This window comes from Poromitra crassiceps (genome assembly GCF_964638095.1).
Source record: "Poromitra crassiceps genome assembly, chromosome: 17".
Taxonomy (NCBI): Eukaryota; Metazoa; Chordata; class Actinopteri; order Beryciformes; family Melamphaidae; genus Poromitra; species Poromitra crassiceps.
The window spans coordinates 3,390,683-3,404,403 of NC_139635.1; positions in this window are offsets into that span (position 1 = coordinate 3,390,683).

Sequence of the window (13,721 nt, forward strand, 5' to 3'; positions counted from 1 at the left end):
AACCACTTAAACCCTTTGTTTCCCCAGTCAGATTTCCAGTCAAGTCAATCCATTCACACAGTCCACAGTCCAGTCCAACATTTTCTCTTCTTTTCCCCCTCTGAAAATTTGGATTTTTCCATATTTTCAATTTGTCTCTCCCTGCAACAGAAATGGTTATTCATAAATATTATTTACAAGGTACCGGTTTCATATTCAACGAGTATGGTATGATATGTCAATTTTCTTCCAAACAGGAGACAGGAGATAACAGCTCCTATCTAATCTCTTTGAAGTCAGTCCTGTTCTCCCCGGGTCCTAAATGTCTTTGTTCTCTCTCCAGGCCTCATGGTGTGACCTCAGGTCATTAGCCAAACAATAGTCTTCATGCATTTACCTCCTCTCCTCCACCAGGGTAACCATCACTCTACATAGTTGTCTTTTGAATAAGGTGAACTTTTGATTTAATTTGGAGAAATCACTCTCAAAGTTTACATGCATATTATTTTAGCTAATGGAGCAATGCTTTGGTCACATCTAATACAATTTTAATCTAATTAAATTTAACATTCAATCAAGGGTTACAACCTATGGATTTAACTTGCCCCATTCTTAACTTCAATGCTACCTTCTTAACTGTGTTTCTCCTTTGTCTTCAACCAACCCCAAATGCCAAATGCTCTTTCCCCCCTCAGGTCATGAATATAAATGCCATGACTGCAGAGAAGGTGACTGTTTGATCCTTACCCTGTGGTGACTTACATGCAAAGCTTACAGTCATGCTTGAAATTTAATTTAGAATGTTCTCTCTATAAGGAAATTAGGAAATAATGTTTTCATTAAGCCTTGTTGCAACTATTATTGTGACTTCATGCTCTTTCGTTGCATATCCACCTCTCATTCCCCGATCCTGCTTTCAACAGAAAATAGAGTTTCATGTTAATGATCTTTAAATACAATACATCATATCCATCCTTGCACTGTGGACTACCCAGTTTGCTTAATTTTGTAACATTGTTTATCAAACAAATCACATAATATATACAATACAATAAAATAAAAGGTAAAAGATTAAGGCCTTCATTCAATCTCATTCCACACAACCCCGGCGCCACAAACTGACACATTAAAGTTATCACAAGTTTCCATACTTATCTGTTAAACCATTAAATCAAGTTACTATTCATATCTTTCCACTTCCCATTTTTCCTTGCTAAAGCTGAGCCGTAATCTCTTTAAACTTTATTGGAGTATGTGTTGGGTCTTCGAGTGTGTTTTGGGCACGCCCGTTGCCAATGCCCGGTCTCTCCACATGCATAGCACTTATAGTGTTATGCTTTGATCTTATGTTACTTCTCAGAGGGACAGATCTCTGCCTATTGTCATTTAAACAATCACGAGCCCAGTGTCCAGTCCTCCCACAGACAAAACTCTAGCTAAATGAATGAATGAAAGCTTTTCCATTCTCAAAGTTATCCTCATGTGAATGCCTTTCTCCTCTCCTTCACAAGAACCTGCTTCTTAAACAGAAAACAAAATTCAGGTTAATGTCAGACATGCCATTACTTTATCAATTTCCATCAGAACACATCTTCCCTAAAATAGAAATACTTTCTCTTCTCTATGACAGGCTTCTCAATGAATAGAATGCTACTTGTTTGTTCTTCACGCCTTGAATTCCGCCCTCTGGCTTCTCCTTTGTTCTATGGCCACTAGGTGGGCCATACAGTGATTGAGGAGCTATATGGTGGGGGTTGGGTATCAGAGTGAGTTTGTTGCCAATGGCAGGTTTTTTTTCACCTGAATAGCATTTGTTAGCTTCAAACCCTTCCTCCTGTTGCTCCTCTTTGCCTTCCCCTCCACGGCTGTGGAGCCGCAAAAGGCCAAGGGTAAGCTATTGAATTTGGTCCCAACTGCTGTGCCTCCTTCCTGCAAGCCTCCTCTGGCGTGACCCTACCCCCACTCAGTGGAGTACCTGTCTCCTCCTTTGTCTTGCGAGAAGCCACACGGCTGAGTTTAGCTCCCATTTTCAATACACAAGTGAAACTTTCTCCCTGTTAAACTATTTTTCTCTCTGTTAGTCTGGAATCAGCCCAGTCAACCAGATCTCACACACACAGACACAGTTTGCAAACACCGCTCATTCATGGACAGTCCTCATACACACGTGCACTTATAATGATATGGTATTATCTATCCCAATATAACTCATTATTGTGAGCATTATAAAACTCCGTAAGTTCCCTCTTAATCAAATTTACTCACTATTTTCGGTTCTCTTTAATCCTATACTAATATCTAATGCATCAGGTCCTTATCTAGAGCATAAACATTACAGGCCTCTAAGGTCTTATCCACACACACATTGTGAATAATTCTGCTTTTGATAAAAAAACCCCGTCTAACGGTCTCGTCTAACGGTACGTTCTAAACGCCCCACCTAGTGAGGTTTTATATTTCCATCAGTCTAACTGGAATTTATCTGACGCGTCATACATTCTAAATGCATTGAATTACCATCTAATGGCTTTAATTTATCATCTAATGATTTTAAGTCGACATTGCATTATAAGTAACCTAGTTACGTCAGATTCTAAATCCGTGCAGATTATAAATCTGTCTAGTTAGGTAACCTAGTTACTATAGATTCTAAATCTGTTTAGTTCTAAACTATTTTAATTTCCATCTAATGGTGTTATACTAACATCTAATGTCTCAATTTCCACTCTTCCTCAGGCGATAAATGTGCACAGGCGTTCAGACTTTGTACCCAAGACTGATCATTTCTCAAAATTGATTCAGAACTTTTGTTCGAATTCTGCACAGTGTAGTCTGTCTGCCTCCCTCTGATCTTATCAGGTCGTGCATTTCCCAAAATATCTCCGTCTTCCAAATTAATTAGACTGAAATTACCCCCTAGATATCTTCTTTCACAATCAACCGCAGACTTTTAAAAGCAAATAGGCAACTTACCCTATATTCTCGCTTCTCTGTCTGTCTGTCTCCTCGAAGCAGTGAGCAGGCCCCAAATAGGCCTCCTTTGTCGACTGTGTTTTTCACTGCTCCCAGGCGGCAAACACACTTCACACGTCCCTCCTCCGGACCGGGTTTCGGACACCAAACTGTCGTAAGAACTTTCCTACTTACTAAATTATCAACTCTATTTGCTTAAAAGAATCCATGATTTATTACTGAAACATGCGCATGGCAGTATCCTTCTACATCTCATATCTCGTAGCTGTAATACTCCCGGTTCTCAGGTTGCACACTCTATTTAATCCCCAAGAGGGAGGAGGAGGTGGAGACTATTAACATACAAGGGAGGAGTGTACTAAACCACTCCTTCTATCTTAATTTTGGATTATCTTACGACACACGGCTGACGTTCACCTTTCTGCTTGTGTTCAATATGCCGCTACCTTGCAAGATAAGCATATTATGTTGGGCTTGTAACATCATGAATAAATATTCCCACACCTTTGGCTGATTGACAATGATTGGAACTATCCTAACCTCTCTCAATTATCTTATTGATAACTGTAGCGAAGCTTGTGGGCTTGCCTCGGGTGATGCGTGAAGTGGCCTGGGCCTGGCCTGGCTGGGTGTAAGGCAGCCAGTGACCAAGAGTGATCGGTCAGAATCGCAATCAACTTGTAGCGAAGCTTGTGAGCTTGCTGGGGGCGAAGCTTTGGGGCTTGCCTCGTGAAGTGTGCTGGATCTTAGATGAGGGCTCACGGGCTGTGATCGATCAGAATCACGGGGATGGAGATAGGGACCGACATGTCCGTCCTGGGACGCGGTTGAGATTCCACTGGTGTCCTGGCTGGGTGTAAGGCGGTCGGTCATCAGGGCCTGATGATGTCATCATCATTACGTCGTTGGCGCGCCGGCTGGTGGGCATCGACTGCCCCAAGAACAGGCCTGACGGTGGGCCATTATGGGCCCTTTTCTACAATAACTGTGGTTTCACCGGGGAACAACCACACTACTTTCTGAGAATTAAGGTGTGTCGCCTCACTTTGAGGGTGGCAAATCTATCTATCACCTTTTGGTGTTTGACTCGCTCCAGCACCTCCTTCTCAATTGACAGCACAGCCAGGTGCTGGAGTCTGCTTTGCCCCCTGAGCCAAGTATGGAGCCGACGCAACTTAAGGCACTGAAAGACCGTTCACAGCTACAGCTGCTAACTGGGATGGTCAAGGCAACCTGAATAACAGCTATCAATGTAGGGAACATCTCAGGATCCAGTAGTTTGTACACTGTGAGAATGTCTGGAACCGCACCAGCCTCTCTCTTGCGCCTCAGGAAGTTTCTGGCAACCATCACTTCCTCAGCCTTGAGGTCAATGTGGTAATGCAGTGCCAGTTTTGACAAATGTGGCTCAGACAAGAAGTGGGCTGAGGTTGGACTGCATTGACCTGAATTGGTGACCTGGTGACCTGAATTCCCTCAATCAAGTCATCATTAACATCTGAAAAGCGCAGACACCATCCTGTCCAGGCAAGGAAAGAACAACTTCCTTTTGAGTTCTTCTGAATCTGAAGAATCCCTGACTGCACTACCTGCCCCGCAAGTCGACTCAACAACAAAGTCATCCATGCGCTTTGTCTTCCGTCTCTGTCCAGAAGATGGCTCTGGGACTGCTATCTGGTTAGCCTCACATAAGTTCTTTGTTCTAGTGTGAAGATCTGCAGCAGTGGCATCGCTACGTTTCTCCTTAAAGGAACACTCTGCCCATTTTCAACCAGCTTTGTTGTATCATTAGAACATCAGTAGTATATCAGAAAACTGTAAACTGTTTTGAAGTCTGTCATTTAATTTGACAGTTATTGAGTGTTAAAGTGTGGACCAGTGACATCACTGGTCCACACTAACTCAAATTAATAACTCATTAACTCAAATCAACTCTCAATAACTGTCAAACTAGATGATGGTTTTGAAGTCATTCATCTAGTTTGACAGTTATTGAGAGTTAACTCAATAACTAACATAACAAAGCTGGTTGAAAATGGGCGGAGTGTTCCTTTAAAGGAGAATTTCGTTTTATTTTAACCTGGACCCATCTCCTGGCAATAATTATGATTTGGCCACTCACCCAGCGATGTCTGCGGCGTTTCTGGCCGTCCTAGCGTTGTTTTGAGATCAATAGCGTCCAAGTCAGTTGTAAAATGGAGCTGATTTGGGGCCAAGTGTGAGCCTGTCTTTCCTGCATCTAAATAGCTATTTTTATTCCCGTTTTCGCCACATATCGTCATAATGTGATCCCTCAACATCCACCAGAGTGATATTTCGCCCCAGGCCATTTCCTGGACTCTCACAGGGATCAAATTACCTCAAACGTGATCTCGGGGCCCGTTCCAATACCCATACTTGTACTTCTTTCTTGTAGTATGTACTGCCGCTGCCCTCACAAAGTATGGATTGTAGTGTGCAGCATGCATGCAAAATGCATACTATTGGGACACACTACATCTGTCATCACGTGAGCTTCCTGAACTCCGACCTCTTGCTCACTTCCGCCGACGTCCGCAGCGCCACATTTGAGTTTTTTTTTTTTTTTTTTTTTTTTTTTTATTATTCAATAAACAAAGTCTGGCAGTAACAAACAGTACATTATACAAAAAATTCAGACTAAACATTTACAAAATTGGAACAGACAATCAAATAAACAAAATAAAATAAATAAAGCAAAAACATTAAGTCAGAGATCTAAACAGGAATCAAGATATGCATGTTTTGGTACACACCATGCTTGTTTGGTTTTAACATATTTCAAGGCTTTCTTAAAGTTAATTATCTCATTCATGAACACGCAGCTCAGTCAGTGCGACGTAACTCCAGTAGGTGGCGGTAATGCACAAAAAGTTGTTTGCCAACCGCCATAAAACATTAGAAGAAGAAGAAGAAGACATAACTTCCTGCTGCACAAAGGATTGTGGGGAAGTTTGGCTGAAGCAGCATGCATCGATGCATACTCCGAAATAGGAGCTGATGTAGTACAACATCCTGGTACTCTTGGCATACTGCATCTGACATACTATGTATTGGGACATACTAAATCTTTTTTTGCCTACTAAATAGTATGGAAGTATGGGTATTGGAACGGGGCCCTGCTGGTCACCAAGTCTCGTCAAGTCCCGCGATACTTTCCTGCCGGCTGGCCAACTACAGGCAGGGCCGTAACCAGGGTTCCGAAATAGGGGAGGTCCAGCAAGGATAGGCGGATTCAATTTTTTTTTTAGGTTTTTCCCCCCCCTTTTTTAGCCATATTTAGAGTAATATATCATTTTAAATCAACATTAGGATTATACTGTTGTGATGTCATTATTCAGTATATTCTCTTTCATGTCACCACCTGCTCAGCTCTCCTGTCAACATAATTGTAACTAACAAACACAAACTGTTTTAGCCAAATTCATATCAAAATGACACCTACAAACACAGGTACACAACCCAAGCCGTACACAACACACAAAGTCATCATCGATAATAAAAAAAAACATACAGAGGGACATTTATTTATTCCTGATAGGAACGATTGAAAAATAAAATAAAATATATTATGTTGTTTTTAACTTTACACCACCTCTTTTTGTTACTTATTGGGTCATGAAACTGAAACCATGCATATAGCCACCTGCATACCTGACTTCGGGAGCTTGGCAATTGGCATCATGCATGATTAGCCAGTAGCATCCCAACGTGTCACACAGGTAACATTACTTAAGAGACAGACTAGACACTTACTTTCTTGGTTGTTGCTAAAAAATCTGTCAGTGTCGCTCACTGTCTGTCGTTCACCCGCTCACTGTCTCGCAGCTCGCTCACCTTCAATTATCTCGCCAGGCAGACAGACAGTCATCACTCACCACTATGCTGCTGCTCTCTCGGAATCAAGTTACCGCGGACGCGGCGTCAGATGACTTCCTGCCTGACCTGCCTTTCGTTTCAAAATAAAAGCGATCCCGTGTTTGTCATGCTTTTCCATGCAGATTGTTTTATTTTTTTACAATCTTCGTTCTCAGGACACTCTACAATTTTCTGTTCCCAAAGTCCGAACTGAATTGGGGAAGAAAGCTTTTAGGTTCTCTGCACCCACCGCATGGAACAGTCTGCAGTCTGATCTTAAACTTAATAGCTTAGTAACCTTAAATGGTTTTAAGGCTATGGTAAAATCTCTTGAGAACAGGCTGTCTGCAAATGTTTTATTTGATCATTTTAATGTTTTTCAATTGTATGTGTTTATGTGTTTGTTTGTTGTAACTTTGTGTTGCTGCTGTTTCTTGGCCAGGCCTCTCTTGTAAAAGAGATCTTTGATCTCAATGGGACAAACCTGGTTAAATAAAGGCAAAAAAAAAAAAAAAAAAAAAAAAAAAAATCTCTGAAATATTAGGGGAGGTCCGGACCTCCCCGTCCTCATAGCTAGTTACGGCCATGACTACAGGTACACGCTTTGCGGTGGTGGTTTTAGCGTAACCTATGTGGGGTTTGGCGTAACCTATGTGGGATTCGAAATAACGAAGGTTATGCCAAACCCCACATAGGTTACGTTAAAACCACCACGGCAAAGCGTCCTACATGTAGTTGGCCAGTCGGCAGGAAAGTATCGCGGGACTTGACGAGACTTGGTGACCGAGATCACGTTTGAGGCTATTTGATCCCTGGGAGACTCCCGGAAACAGCCTTTGGCGAAATATCACTCTGGTGGTTCTTGAGGGATCAGATTATGACGATATGTGGCGAAAACGGGAATAAAAATAGCTATTTAGATGCAGGAAAGACAGGCTCACACTTGGCCCCAAATCAGCTCCATTTTACAACTGACTTGGACGCTATTGATCTCAAAACAACGCTAGGACGGCCAGAAACGCCGCGGACATCGCTGGGTGAGTGGCCAAATCATAATTATTGCCAGGAGATGGGTCCAGGTTAAAAAAAAACGAAATTCTCCTTTAAGGGAGTCAAGCACTGCATCCTTGTTTGACACTGCTTCAGCAAGGCCAATGGTCTGCTTCTGTAGGTACCTGTGTAAACCTTCTGTTACTGACAGGAGATCCTGGAATAGATTCAGCAAATACACAGAGGAGAATTTGCACAGTTTTCCATTCAATCCCAAAGCCAGAGGTGTGTTTATGGTGGAGAGGCACTCAAGTATAGCAGGGACATTTGTAAGCACTGCTTTGACTGAACGAACCTGCATGCCCAACGCGTGTTCGACAACTGAACAAGTTCACTTGGCTGCAATCCCAATTTCCTTTGAGTGTCTACAAACTTATGGTGGTTTACAAGTGAGACACTAAAAAAGGAGTAGACACTTTCCAGCATGCTGAAAAGCTCTGTGGCCTCAGAAATCGCTCTGCAAGTGTGACACAAGATAAGATTCAACTCATGTGCATAACAATGCACATATATCGCTTCAGGGTGCTGCTTTCGAAAATGGGCTTGCACACCCCCAGCTGCCCCACTCATGACTGCTGCCCCGTCATAAGTCTGTGCCACACATTTCAAATGATGGATTCCTTTCTCTACCAGTTGACTCTCGATTGCAGCGGCTATTGATTTAGCATCAAAGTTGGACATCTCTGTAAGGGCTAGGAGCCTCTCCTTCACTGTACCCTCAGTGGTAACATACCTGACACAGAGTGCCAACTGCTCTGTCTTTCCATCTCTGGCCTCATCAGCCATAATGGCATACATCTTTGACTCCTCCATCTCACTGACAATAGTTGCAGTTACCTCTTGTGAACAACATTCTATCATCTCATTCTGACTTTGTTTTGAGAGGTATGTGGTGTTTGATGGGGGTTCATACCTCTGCAAGAAAGGGTCAAACTGCCTCAACAGTGCCATGCACTCTAGGAAGTTTCCTTTATTGTCGCTACATCTGTTTCATCATGACCCCGAAACGCTAATCCTTGCTTCCCCAACATGCAGGTCACTGCCACAACACGTTCCAGGTATTCCCTTCGTTCACTGATTTCAGTGGAACTTGCACTCTCTATCTGCTCTACAACATTGCCTTGTGATATACTTGCTTTGTAGCTGTTCCAGCAAACTACACTGTCCTTGTGTGACTGGCAGTTTTCATGTTTGTGAAAGATGCTCATTGCATTTTTCCAATTCTTCATACCACCACTCACAAATACATCCTGGTAGAGATTTTTACCAAATACCCGGCAAGCGAAGCAGAAAGCAACATTTGCTCTAGAGGAATATTCCAGCCATTTAACTCATTGAGTGCCAATGACGACAATCGTCGTCAATTCGAATACTAACGTAGAGTGCCAATGACGACGATTGTTGTCAATTGCGTTTTTTTGATGGTGGGACGTGGATCAAAGCCTATAACATCTCCTGTAAAATTTTGGGGCATGTTGAATGTGTATAACCTATTTTACCGACCCATTAGGTGGCGACAGTGCTCTCCAGATTAGAGAAAGTTGAGTAAAAAACAGAGAAGAAGTCGTTATCGAAACGGAAACGGCATCGGTATGCATCGATATGCATGAAGCATAACGTTAGCTGTGCCTGTGAACAGCAGTCAATCTGCTGCCACAATTGAGCCCCTCCGTCTCCGCTGCGATAGCCCCTCCATATGATTTAGTTGCCGACACCAGCGTCTTTCTGAAAAGTTACATTATTCTCAGCTGGGAGCCGGCGACACGCTGTGAAAAAGCGGGGTGCAGCGCACTTTTCAGGGCAGAGCAAACGCAGAGCAAACGCAGAGCCACCAGAGACACTCCCACGGAGGAGGAGGAGGGGCGAGGGGGGTGGGGCACGCAGGGCAGCATACAACCATTGACAGTAAACACAGACCCAGACAGCAGGCTCGATGGACAGAGACAGGCAAACAAGCTAGAATATCTGATGCCCACCAGCAGTAAACCAAGACCAGCAAGAAGGTGTAGGGTCTGCGCACGCAGGGGCCAGCGCTGCTGGTTGCAGCTAAAAAATATTATTTGGCCAAACAAAATTCCTTTGTTTTCACTTTTTTATTGAAGGAAATTATTTTTGAGGTGTCATTACATCAGAAAATATTAGCTTCAGAGTCAGTGAATGTGTTTGAAATGCTTCATTTCACAAAAGGCTGAATATCTCAGCTTCTAATTTGAAACGTCTGTTTTTGCTGAAAACAACCTATCTTCTCCGGCTCATAACTAAAGAACGGAAAATGGTATCAATAAACTTTTTTTGCTGATGATACAATAGAGTCTCCTCGTTCTTTGTGCGTGTTCGGTGTTTACATAGTAATATCACACAATATTCTGTGGGCCTCGAGAAATCACTGAAAACGCTCTGAAACTCTGGCACTGGGAGCGTCCGTTCTCCAAAAGTGGCTGGCACTCAATGAGTTAAACATTATTTATTTCAGACATGGACTGCAGTTCAAATTGCTTTATATACACAGCATACAACAAAATTGCGAGAAACACTACAGAATTTAAGCGACCTTGGGTTCTGTGAAAGCCAAGGTGCTATATAAATCCACAACATTCTTATTATAAAAGGAATCCATTCTGATTAGAGGAATATAGCCTACGGTAAAACATTTAAAACACAAGTAACCATACATACAGGGAAGATTTTCAAGTGTTCCCCAATTTTAAACACTAAAGGTTGCATGAAAGAAAGGATAAAGGGAAAAACACAAGAGGAACAGTGGACACAAGTATCTCCTTTTGCCTGACGCGGCTGGATCTGCCAGTGTTTCGTCATTAAGAAGGTGTTAAGAATGCCCCAGACCCTTCTTACAAAACCTTCTTAACGAAAGATCATCTTAGCGCTAAGAAGCTTTTGGGAAACGCAGCCTTCTTAACGGAAGATAATTTTAGGCTAAGAAGCAATCGGGAAACGCGTTGGCTTCGTTGGCTTCTTACGGGAGCCTTAACACGTTAATTGCCAAGAACGAGTTGAGTCGTCAAACACAATCCAGCTGTTCACTGCCAACGACGAGTTGAGTCGTCAAAAAAATGATTTTTTTTTTTTTGACCATGGGATGTGCATCTAACCCTTTTACATCTCTTATATAATTATTGGAGCCACCGAACGTTTACAACCCATTCCACCGACCCACTAAGTGGCAACAGTGCTCTCCTGACTAGAGGAAGGCAAGCATTTTTTTTAACTTGTCACGCCATTCTCACCCCAGCCATTCTCATGAAAATGGATGGGGGAAAACGCTTTCTTTTTCGCGCTGATTGCTGGCGATGCGGGATTGCAAATTTACATAATAGATTACAGGTGGAACACACTTTGAAACACGCAGCATAAATATGACCAGAATCGCAAAAGCTTCTCTCAACCAAAACTCCAAGAAGCGAGCGAGTCCATGCCGACTTCCTCAAACAGCGGCCGCGCAGCCACAGGCACAGGACAGCAGCAAAGCACTGAGACTGTGACGGCCGCTGCAGCCAAGAAGAACGCCCACGGAGGGAGGAGTTGAAGCAACTCTCCCTCTCGCTCTCTCCCTCTCTCTCTCTCTCTCTCTCGCTCTCTCTCTCTCCCTCCCTCCCTCTCTCTCTCTCTCTCTCTCTCTCCCTCTCCCCCTCTCACTAGGATTAAACCTAGTGCGTCTCCCTCCCGAGAGGGAGGGAGAGAGAGAGAGAGGGAGGGAGAGCGAGAGGGAGGGAGAGAGAGAGAGAGAGAGAGAGAGAGGGAGGGAGAGCGAGGGGAAGGGAGAGAGAGAGAGAGAGAGAGCGAGAGGGGGAGGGAGAGAGAGAGAGAGAGAGCCAAAAATGAATGGTTAAAGTGACTGTTCTATCGAATTTCACAAAAAGCCGTTTATCTCTGAATATTTTTTCTGACGCTAAAACCATGCTGTATTCAACTGCTAATGCTTACATAACTACTAACTCTACAAACTAACTCTTTTAGACAGAGAAAGTACACATTATATTAGTACTTTTGAGATATTGTATGTTCACAAACTCCAAGCAGAAAAGAATCCTCGGCTCTTGTAAAATGAGCCACAATCCTCAAAAAACGGCTTGGCAGAAGCTACCTACAGCAAGAAAAAAACGGCTGGCAGTCAATGTGTTAAGAAGGGTCAAAGAAGCTTCTTAGCGCTAAGAAGCTTTTGGGAAACGCATGCCTTCATAAAGAAAGGTCATCTTAGGCTAAGAAGCAATTGTGAAACGCGCGTGCTTCTTAAAGGAGAATTTCGTTTTTTTTTTACCTGGAGCCATTTCCTGGCATTAATTATGATTTGGCCACTCACCTAGCGATGTCTGCAGCGTTTCTGGGCGTCCTAGCGTTGTTTTGAGATCAATATCGTCCAAGTCAGTCGTAAAATGGAGTTGATTTGGGGCCAAGTGGTAGCCTGTATTTCCTGCATCTAAATAGCTATTTTTCTTCCCGTTTTCGCCACATATCGCCGTAATCTGATCCGTCAACATCCAGCCGAGTGTTATTTCACCCCAGGTTGTTTCCTGGAGTGCACAGGGATCAAATTACCTCAAACGTGATCTAGGTCACCAAGTCTCGTGAAGTCCCGCGATACTTTCCTGTCGACTGGCCAAATACAGGCAGGACGCTTCAGGGCCGTAGCTAGCTATGAGGACGGGGAGGTCCGGACCTCCCCTAATATTTCAGAGATTTTTTAATATTTCAGAGATTTTTTTTTTTTTTTTTTTTTTTAGCCTTTATTTAACCAGGTTTGTCCCATTGAGATCAAAGATCTCTTTTACAAGAGAGACCTGGCCAAGAAACAGCAGCAACACAAAGTTACAACAAACAAACACATAAACACATACAATTGAAAAACATTAAAATGATCAAATAAAACATTTGCATACAGACAGCCTGTTCTCAAGAGATTTTACCATAGCCTTAAAACCATTTAAGGTTACTAAGCTATTAAGTTTAAGATCAGACTGCAGACTGTTCCATGCGGTGGGTGCAGAGAACCTAAAAGCTTTCTTCCCCAATTCAGTTCGGACTTTGGGAACAGAAAATTGTAGAGTGTCCTGAGAACGAAGATTGTAAAAAAATAAAACAATCTGCATGGAAAACAGGAAAAGCATGAAAAACACGGGGTCGCTTCTATTTTGAAACGAAAGGCAGGTCAGGCAGGAAGTCATCTGACGCCGCGTCCGCGGTAACTTGATTCTGAGAGAGCAGCAGCATGGTGGTGAGTGATGACTGTCTGTCTGCCTGGCGAGATAATTGAAGGTGAGCGAGCTGCGAGACAGTGAGCGAGTGAACGACAGACAGTGAGTGACACACACTGACAGATTTTTTAGCAACAACCAAGAAAGTAAGTGTCTAGTCTGTCTAAGTAACTTTGTGTGTTGTGTACGGCTTGGGTTGTGTACCTGTGTTTGTAGGTGTCATTTTGATATGAATTTGGCTAAAACAGTTTGTGTTTGTTAGTTACAATTATGTTGACAGGAGAGCTGAGCAGGTGGTGACATGAAAGAGAATATACTGAATAATGACATCACAACAGTATAATCCTAATGTTGATTTAAAATGATATATTACTCTAAATATGGCTTAAAAAGGGGAAGAAAAAAAACAAAAAAAAAAATCGAATCCGCCTCCCCTTGCTGGATCTCCCCTATTTCGGAACCCTGGCTACGGCCCTGGGACGCTTTGCGGTCGTGGTTTTAGCGTAACCTATGTGGGGTTTGGCGTAACCTATGTGGGATTCGAAATAACGAAGGTTATGCCAAACCCCACATAGGTTACGCCAAACCCCACATAGGTTACGCTAAAACCACGACCGCAAAGCGTCCTGCCTG